This window comes from Magnolia sinica, chromosome 9 (genome assembly GCF_029962835.1).
Source record: "Magnolia sinica isolate HGM2019 chromosome 9, MsV1, whole genome shotgun sequence".
Taxonomy (NCBI): Eukaryota; Viridiplantae; Streptophyta; class Magnoliopsida; order Magnoliales; family Magnoliaceae; genus Magnolia; species Magnolia sinica.
The window spans coordinates 26,055,554-26,066,087 of NC_080581.1; the positions used below are offsets into that span (position 1 = coordinate 26,055,554).

Here is a 10,534-nt window from a genome sequence, read left to right on the forward strand (position 1 = left end):
TCTCTCTTTCTTTCTAGATTTTCTTTTCCTTTCTTAGGATATGGCTTCAAATTTGATTGAGGGTTGCGAGTGTTTCATGCCCAAGTGGGCCCGTGACAACACTCGACGTCTCTTGACTGAATGAGGATTGGTTGAGAGGTTAACTATCCATCGCAGGACTAGACATCACTTGAAATCCCCTGAGTTACTTAAAGTTATGGCTGAAGACCAACCTTCTCTACTTCCACCCAGGGTGGAGGATACCCAAGATGAGAATGAGGTGCATCAGGCACCCCCGCCTCGTACTTTACGAGATTATCTACAACCGACAGGAGTGAGTATGCCCTTATACATGATTTTTCCTGAAAACACAGGACAAATGGACATCAAGCTAGGAGTTATCCAACTCCTTCCTAAATTCCATGGACTTGAATCAAAAAGTCCATATTTACATTTGAAAGAGTTCGATGAGATTATAACTACATTATGTTTTCCTAATGCATCTGAGGATACAATCAGGCTGAAACTCTTTCCTTTTTCCTTAAAAGAGAAAGCTAAGACGTGGTTTCATTCACTGCGTCCTAGATCCATTGGCACATAGAACGACATGCAGAGGGAATTTATAAAAAAATTCTTCCCACATCATAAAACGATTACCCTCAGAAAAGCAATCATGAACTTTGCCCAAAAGGAAGATGAAACATTCTTCCAATGTTGGGAAAGGTTCAAAGATTTGGTCAGTTCATGCCCACAACACGGATTTAAAACGTGGTGCATTACAAATTTTTTCTATGATGGACTGACATCTTCCATGCGCCAAATGGTCGAGACAATGTGTAATGGAGAGTTCATTAATAAGGATGTTGACGAGGTATGGGATTACCTCGATAGTCTTGCTGAAAAAACACAATCATGGGACTATTACCCAAAGTCGAACACCACGTCTAGGCCGACTTAATTAAAGGAGAAAGGTGGATTATATCTCTTGAAAAAAGAGGATGATCTCAAGTGTAAAGTGACTACGCTCATAAGGAAAGTTGAGGCCATAGAAGGAAAGAAGGATAAGGTTAATGAAATTGTTTGCGGCATCTGTGATTGCAACATTCATACAACTGAAAATTGTCCTACAATACCCGCCTTTGGAGGAGTGTTGAATGAACAAGCCAATGCCGTAAACAACTATCAAAGACCTTTTACTGGACCTAACTCCAATACGTACAATCCTGGTTAGAAAAATCATCCAAACTTTAGTTGAAGGAATGGACAAACGGCTACCCCTCAAGGTTTCTTCAATCAAAATCCGAACCAAGTGAAACCTCAAGAGGAACCAGTTCAAAATTCCATACAAGAGCTGGATTAGGCAATGCGGGGAATTACAGATTTTATGCAAAAGATAGATTCTCGTATGACGGTTATAGAAAAGGGGATGCTTCTTGCACAACTTCTCCCCAATCCTAAACCATAGTACGAGATTAATGATCCCAGCTCTTCAAATCAGATGGGGCACGCTAAATCCATCACTACTCTTAGGAGTGAAAAGATCATTGATAAAACTCTTCCGCTTAGACCCAAAAAGCCTCAAGAACTAGAAGAGGACAAAAATGATGGATCTAGTGATGCCGCACAAAAATTAGAACCGGAACTTCTAGAGAAGCCAGTTGCTCCGTTCTCCCAACGGTTGGTTTCACCAAAACCTCTCTCTAACTCTCAGGATATCCTAGAGGTGTTGAAATAAGTGAAAGTCAACATTCCTCTACTTGATGTCGTGAAACAGATTCCCTCATATGCCAAATTTCTGAAAGACTTATGCACGACCAAAAGATGACAAAGTATTCAAAAGAAAGTTTTCTTGACTGAGAAAGTGAGTGCCATCCTAAAGCAAGATGTGCCACAGAAATTCAAAGATCCCGGTAGCCCAACCATATCATGTGTAATCGGGAACCATCGAATTGATCACGCACTTCTTGACTTAGGAGCGAGCGTCAATCTGATTCCCTACTTAATATACAAACAGTTAGGTTTGGGTGAATTAAAAACCACCCTAACCACACTGCAACTTGCTGATCGCTCTGTTCGTGTACCAAGAGGGATAATTGAGGATGTTTTGGTCCAAGTTGATAGATTTTACTACCCTGTAGATTTTATCATCCTGGACACCGAACCCATCAATAACATAAGCACTCAGATCCCCGTCATTCTTGGCCGCCCATTCCTTGCCACTTCAAATGCAACTATTAATTGCAGGAATGGTGTCATGACTATGTCTTTTGAGAATATGACATTGGAGTCAAACATCTTTTTCAATAACGACAGAAACTTAGAGGAGGATGACGATTTCCACGACATTAACATAATCGACTCTTTCGTGGAAGATACGACACCTCTAACCTTATCCTCCGACCATCTAGAGACGTGCCTGGCTCACTCCCATGATTTTGATGATGACATGATTAGGAAGACGTGCGCCTTTCTTGATACTGCACTGGTACTTGAAGTTAACCGGTGGAGGTCACAATTTAAAGAATTACCACAAACCGATGTAGTGCCTCTACCGTCTAACCTCAAGCTGCCAAAGCTTGACCTAAAACCTTTGCCCTCTGATTTGAAATATACCTATTTAGGTCAAGATGAGACATACCCGGTGGTGATCTCTGCCCACCTAGAGAAAGAACAGGAGAGTATGCTCATATCTACTCTCATTGAGCATAAAGGAGCCCTGGGATAGACGATAGCGGACCTCAAGGGAATTGATCCCTCGATTTGTACTCACCACATATATCTTGAGGATAATGCAAAAATCGCTCGGCAACCACAACGTAGACTAAATTTAAACATGAAGGAAGTGGTTAAGGCTGAGGTTCTTAAACTATTAGACGTGGGCATCATATATCTTATATCTGATAGTCAATGGGTGAGTCCAACTCAAGTGGTCCCTAAGAAGTCCGGAATCACCATCGTAGCTAATGCTAATAATGAACTCGTGCCAACTAGAGTCACTACTGGTTGGAGAATGTGCATTGACTACAGGAAGTTGAATACCGTCACGAGGAAAGACCACTTTCCTTTACCATTCATTGATCAGATCTTGGAAAGGTTAGTTGGTCATTCCTATTACAGTTTCCTTGACGGGTATTCAGGCTACAACCAGATAGAGATAGCCCCTGAAGACCAGGAAAAGACCACATTTACATGTCCCTACGGCACGTTTGCCTACCGAAGGATGCCATTCGGACTATGTAATGCCCCTGCCACCTTTCAGTGATATATGCTAAGTATCTTTTCTGATATGGTGGGGCAATATCTAGAGGTCTTCATGGACGATTTCTCTGTTTACGGTCCATCTTTCAGTAAGTGCTTGGAAAGTCTTAAATGTGTGCTGAAAAGATGTGAAGAAAAGAACTTGGTACTTAATTGAGAGAAGTGCCATTTCATGGTTCAGAAGGGAATTGTCCTTGGGCATATCATCTCGTCCAACGGAATCGAGGTAGATAAGGCAAAAATCGATCTTATCTCTAACCTACCTCCACCCAAGAACATCAGAGACGTGCGATCCTTCTTAGGACACAGGATTTTACAGGCGATTCATAAAGGACTTTAGTCTCCTCTCTCGTCCTTTATGTAATCTTCTTCAAAAGGATGCTCCGTACGAGTGGACTGAGTAATGCCAGGAAGTTTTCACCAAGCTTAAGGGCACGTTAACCACTGCACCTATCATGCAACCACCCGACTGGAGCCTTCCTTTTGAGCTTATGTGCAACGCTTCTGATTATGCTCTTAGAGCGGTTTTAGGCCAAAGAAAAGATAAGAGACCCTACGTCATCCATTACGCGAGTAGGACTTTAAATCCGGCCCAAGTGAACTACTCAACTACGGAAAATGAACTCTTAGCTGTAGTGTTCGCCTTGGACAAATTTATGTCCTACCTGATCGGATCCAAGATCATTATTTATACAGATCATGCGGTACTGAAGTATCTTCTTTCTAAGAATGATTCTAAGCCCCGCCTGATACGATGGATCCTTCTACTCCAAGAATTTGATTTGAAAATTAAAGATAAAAAGGAAGTAGAAAACGTTGTGGCCGATCACCTTTCTCGCCTAAATACCTCTGATTCCCTTGAGATGACCCATATCAACGACATGTTCCCTGATGAACAACTGTTCAGAGTCTCCCATTCACCTTGGTTCGCTGATATTGCTAATTATCTTGCTACAGGTGCCATACCGACACAATGGACTGCGCAAGATAAGAAGAAATTCTTCACCGAGGTGCGCAACTTTTTCTGGGATGATCCTTATTTATTTAAATATTGTCCAGACCAAATCCTAAGGAGATGTGTACTAGATGATGAGCATCGGAGCGTCATCTCCTTCTGTCACTCACAGGCCTGTGGTGGTCACTTTTCTGCTAAAAAGACTACAACCAAGATTCTGCAGTGTGGCTTTTACTGGCTCACTATGTTTAGGGACACTTATGAGTTTTGCAAAGCTTATGAGCGTTGTCAGAAATTGGGAGCATTGTCCCGTCGAAATATGATGCCTTTGAATCCCATCCTTATCATTGAAGCATTTGATTGCTGGGGCATCGATTTCATGGGACCATTCCCCCAATCGTTTGGAAATCTGTATATTTTGCTCGCCGTGGATTGTGTCACTAAATGGGTCGAAGCGATTCTGTGTCGAACTAATGACCATCGCACGGTCATTAAATTCCTAAAAGAAAACATCCTTTCTCGATTCGGAACGCCTCGAGCCATCATTAGTGATGGGGGCTCACACTTTTGTAATAAACTATTTGAGAGCTTAATGAAGAAATACGGTATCTCTCATAGGGTGAGCACCCCGTACCACCCACAAACAAGTGGGCAAGCTGAGATTTCTAATAGGAAAATTAAACACATCTTTGAGAAAACGGTTAACCCTGATCGTAAGGATTGGTCAATCCGATTGACCGATGCCTTATGGGCATACCGTACTGCTTTCAAACCCCTATTGGAATGTCTCCCTTTAGACTTGTCTATGGGAAAGCTTGTCACTTGCCTGTGGAGCTGGAACGTAGACCTTACTGGGCAATCAAAAATCTTAATTTCAATCTGCACAACGCTGGCTCGCTACGCAAACTTCAACTGAATGAACTTGAGGAAATCCAGAATGATGCGTACGATAATTCGAGAATTTACAAGGACAAGATGAAACCATTTCATGACCAACACATATTGCGAAAATCATTCACACCTGGTCAGAAGGTCCTTTTGTACAATTCTCGATTACATCTCTTTCCAGGTAAGCTTCGATCTCGTTGGACCGGCCCTTACATTGTTGTTACTGTTTTTCCTTATGGGGCCGTTGAGATAAGAGATCCCGACAATGGCAAGGAGTTTAAAGTCAATGGACATCGATTGAAACCATTTGTCGAGAAATTTGATTCAGAGGACATGTCCATACCCCTGACTGTTCCTGTTTACCAGGATTGATCTCCTAGTCTGATGGAGGTATAAGTAGGTTTATCGCTTTCATAGGACTAGGGTAGTTGCTTTATTTGTCTGGCTGAAGACGGTAAACTTAGCGCTCCTGGGAGGCAACCCAGCTCTTTATTTCATTTCGTTTTTATCATTAGTTAGTTCAATGTTTGTGGGTAACATTACTACAAACCCTCACGAGACTACAACTCGTCCACTAGGGGTAACCTAGGGGTTTAAAGGCTTATTGCATATGCTAAATGCAATCGAGAGCACCTACGAAAGTGGTATAGGTAGGATTTTATTTTTTTATTTTTGTGTTGCCTTCTCTCTCGTGCTGACTGACGCCCATGCTGCGATCTCTTGGAAAGTGTCTCTCGATTCATCATCCAGGTACTATCTTCCCATCACTTCATATTCACTTTTCGTTGTCCCAAGTGCATTGCATGCTCATATCTTTTATATTGAGGATAATGTAGATTTTAGGTTGGGGGTGGGAGATTAGGTGACCTAATCAGCATTTTCTTGGTCTTGAACAAAAATTGTGAAAAATTATGAAATTTTTTTATTTTTCTAGACGTTCTTGTGAATTCGAAGGGATTTTGATAGCCATCTAGGGCACTTGGAATTTCAAGATACATGATGTTGAAAATTTAAGACGCTTGGATTCAGTATCTATTGGATTGCATAATTAAGTTTGAATTGTTAATCCAGAATTAGAAGTTGTACACTTTGATTGAGTTATGATCTCACATGTCACATCTCGCTTTCACATTAAGGTCTTAGTTTGATATTGAAGGATTTACTTGGTACTCACTAAGCATGAAAGGAACCGGCCTGAGAAAATTGAAAGGATTGGGTGAATAATCTTCACCATAAGTTTGCTCCCTATAGGTGAAGGTTTGATTTCCCAAAGTAGCCGGCGGGAAGGGGTGGGCAATGGTCTTCATCATAGGTTTGCTCCCTATAGGTGAAGATTTGATTCCTCCCCTTGGCGGTATTTTTATGAAAAAAAAAAAATACATATCAAAGGTCGATTAATGAAAAGATCCGTGAGGAAAGTTTAAGTTATTATGAATTATCTTAGTGTTTACCGATAATATCATGAAATTAGGAAGTGAACCTTAATGATAAGCTGAGATTACACGATACACCCATGGAACTCAATATTTAGAATCATTCTAATTAATGAATTAATATGTGAGCTTGATTATGAAGTTTACCGTGAGCTTGATTTCAGGAGAAAGTAATGCCAACATTCATGAATCTTAAAATTCGAGTATCGGAATTGTTTTTCATAAATCTCTTGAGTTGTCGAAATTGTCCTGTAATTCTCAATTTATTTTTCGCATACCTTGCTCGGGACTAGCAAGATGCTGGTTGGGGTTGTGTTGAGGGTCGAATATTGCATATCAGACCCCAATTATTGCCAGGATTTACAAACATAGTACTGTTTATCGGCCTGATTTAATCATGTTTGTGATGCAGGGCGTATTCACGAGCCTGGACTGGGAAAGGGTACTAAAAGCATGGATTTAACGGTCTGAAGTCACCAAGGCAAGCGACGGACCCTTGGAGACCAGGATCAGTGGAATTACACACCAGGGATCCGAGGAAATAAAGCCGTTCACGTCAAAGAGGCCCAAAACTGGCGCAGAATGCAAGATCACAGGGTTCTCGCCATCCGATTGGCGTGAAAATTTATACATGGCTCGAGGACCAAAAACCAACCGTACATGTCAAATTTTAGCCAGTGAATCCCTTTAAAAGTGGCCCAACAGACAGATCAGCCCATAAATTAGTGATTTGGGGCCCACCTGATATTTGGATACGCTTCAAATTTGGTCTCAACCCCTTAAATTGGGTGTCAAAAAGGATGGACGGAGCGGATTTCTCGTATACATCACGAGGGGACCCCACGTATAGAGTACGCACACCAACAGCCACGCACCAGCTGTGCACTGGGCTCCTACTCAAATTTGGAGATATCCCTCCCATATCCACACCCGCGCACGGCAGCCCTGTTTCGCAGCCGCATATAGCAGACGCACAATGTCTGTTTGATGGACGTTGTGGGCCGTCACTGTCATCCGTTCGGATGATCCAGACCGTCTAATGTGATTAGGGGCCACATTTGGGCGGACCCTAGGTGATTGTTCGTGGACATCTATAAGTGAATGTACGTCTTTCTTAGTAGAAAACCTCGGCGTTGATGGACAGGGCCTGTTTGCAAGATGGTGGGACCTCACGGATGATGCAGATCGTCCATCAAGTTATAGGATCTGTAGAGAATGGGCCACGCATGGAGAAGGTTGGAAAGAAAAAGAAAACGGAAAGTAATTTCGTAGGAAATCTCGGAATCAATGGGATTTCCCGTTGCGCACGTGAACAGGCAGCCTCGCCATTGCGACTTGATGTGGCCCACCCCTGTGATCGAACTGGGTAATCCAATCCGTCTATCACATTCATAGGACAGGTTCGGCCCCAACCTAACTGGTTTCGCATCCAGAAGATACTTCACGCGCACGTAAATTAGTCTGCAATCAGATCCGCGGCACTGTTGCTGCGAAAATTCTCCACCGCCTTCCCTGCATTGTCTATAAGAAAGAAAGAGAGAAAACGTGAGTGAGGGGAGAAGAGAACGAAGGCGGCTGAAGCTTGGACGTGGGTGGCACGTGAGCAACGGTTTGGCTTGGACGATTGCACGAAAGAAAGAGAGTGAAGTTTGGTATTTCTTTGTTTATTTCTTTATTTCTTTATATTTTATTTTACTTTGTTTAAAGGATCCAGCAGCATCATGCCTGTGTGCGGCTAAACCTCTTAGCTAAGGCTAAGAGGTGAAGCCTGTAGCGAGATGGGAGATTTTATTTTGTACCTTTAATTTAAAATTCATAAACTGAATTTGATTTTAGTTGATTATTAATGGAATATTTTTCTTAGTCTTTAATGGTCTGTTGTGACTGAAATTACAATGGGTTTGCAATGGCTTTGAGTATTTCTTTCCCCTTTTTATGTTTATGAAGTCAGGAAGCCCTGTTGTTCATCATTGTTCCATGGGCATGGTAGGATGATAGTACCCTTCCTGATCTTCATACATTGTTGGGTGGTTGGTAATTAGTTTAATTCTGTTGTTTACTTTATCTCCTAGGCATGGTTTGGTGATGGAATCCATTCTAATTCATATACCTTTCATCTCTTGAAAACTATATCAAAGGAAGTCTAGTTAATTTCCATGATTTTTGAAGCAGGCATAAGATCTCTCTGATCTCTACAAGTGGATCCTCTGAATCCCTAGTTTCCTTCCTCTGAATTCCTTAAGTTTAGATTAATCTCTCACCATTATTCATCAATTTACATTGGATTTAGATTACATCTTTTTGCTAGTTCTATATCTAGTTAGTTTCAGATCATGTACAAGTTTCAGTCCCTGTGGATTCGACCTCGATCTTACCGAGTTTATTACTACATCACAACCCTATACTTGGGGAGTGAACAGTACCACACCCTTAACCTAAGCCTATAACCCCAAACCTATAACCTAAACCCATTTTCAATCCCCTAAAGCTATAACCTATAACCTAACCCTAACCCTATTCTTATAATATAAACCTAAACCTAGACATATTCTTATAACATAGACCTAAACCTAAACCTTAACCTATAACCTAAACCTAGACTTATAACCTTAACCTAAACCTATTCTCAAATCCCAAAAGCTATACGTATAACCTAAGCCTAGACCTTGACCTTAACCTCAACCTATAACCTACTTGTAACCTATAACCTAAACCTATACCTATAACCTATACTTATATCCTTAACCTAAACTTGTAACCTTAACCTAAACCTATTCTCAAATCCTAAAACCTATACTTATAACATATACCTAAACTTAAACTTATAGCTTATAACCTAAAACCTAAACCCAAACCTAAACCCGATCCCGATCCCGAACCCGAACCCGATTTCCTAAACTTAAACCTTAACCTATAACCAATACTTATAATCTTAATCCAAACCTATTCTCAAATCCCAAAACCTTAACCTATAACTTAAACTTATAACCTATACTTAACCTACACTTATAACCTTAACATAGACCTTAACCTTAACCTATAACCTATACTTATAACCGATACCTTAACTTAAACCTATTCTCAAATCCCAAAACTTATACTTATAACCTAAACCTAGACCTTAACCTTAACCTATAACCTCTACTTATAACCTTAACTTAAACTTACAACCTTAACCTAAACCTAAACCTTAACCTAAACTCAAATCCCTAAACCTTAACCTATAACCCAACCTAAACCTATACTTATAACCTAAACCTATTCTCAAATTCCAAAACCTATACTTATAACATAAACCTAAACTTAAACCTATAACCTATAACCTAAAACCTAAACCCAAACCTATACACGATCCCAAACCCGAACCCGATTTCCTAAACCTAAACCTTAACCTATAAGCCATACTTATAACCTTAACCTATAACCTAAACTTATAACCTATACTTAACCTATACTTATAACCTTAACATAGACCTTAACCTTAACCTATAACCTATACTTATAACTTATACCTAAACTTATAACCTTAACCTAAACCTATTCTCAAATCCCTAACCTAAACCTAAACCTAAACTTGAAAACCCAAACCTAAACACTATCCCGAACCCCAACCCGAACCCGATTTCCTAAACCTAAACCTTAACCTATTCTCAATTCCCTAAAGCTATAACCTATAACTTAAACCTAAACCTAAACCTAAACCTATAACCTTAACCTTAACCTAAACCTAAACCTAAGACCTAAATGTATTCTTAAATCCCTAAACTCAAACCTTAACCTATTCTCAATTCCCTAAACCTTAACCTATAACCTAACTTAAACCTAAACCTGTAACCTATACTCATAACCTGAAACCTAAATGTATTCTCAAATCCCTAAACCTAAACCTACACCTAATCCCAATCTCAACTCCTTAACCTAAACCTAGACTTGAAACCCCAAACCTAAACTTGGTCCTGAACCTGATTTCCTAAATCTAAACCTTAACCTATTCTCAATTCCCTAAACCTTAACCTATAAC

General features: G+C 40.5%; 1 non-coding gene across 1 annotated transcript; it reads right to left on the reverse strand.

Moving 5' to 3' along the window:
* Nucleotides 1-634: 634 nt before the first annotated feature.
* LOC131257037 (small nucleolar RNA R71) lies at nucleotides 635-741 on the reverse strand. Its single transcript, XR_009177060.1, has one exon. It is a non-coding gene; the product is annotated as a small nucleolar RNA R71 (small nucleolar RNA).
* Nucleotides 742-10,534: the final 9,793 nt, after the last annotated feature.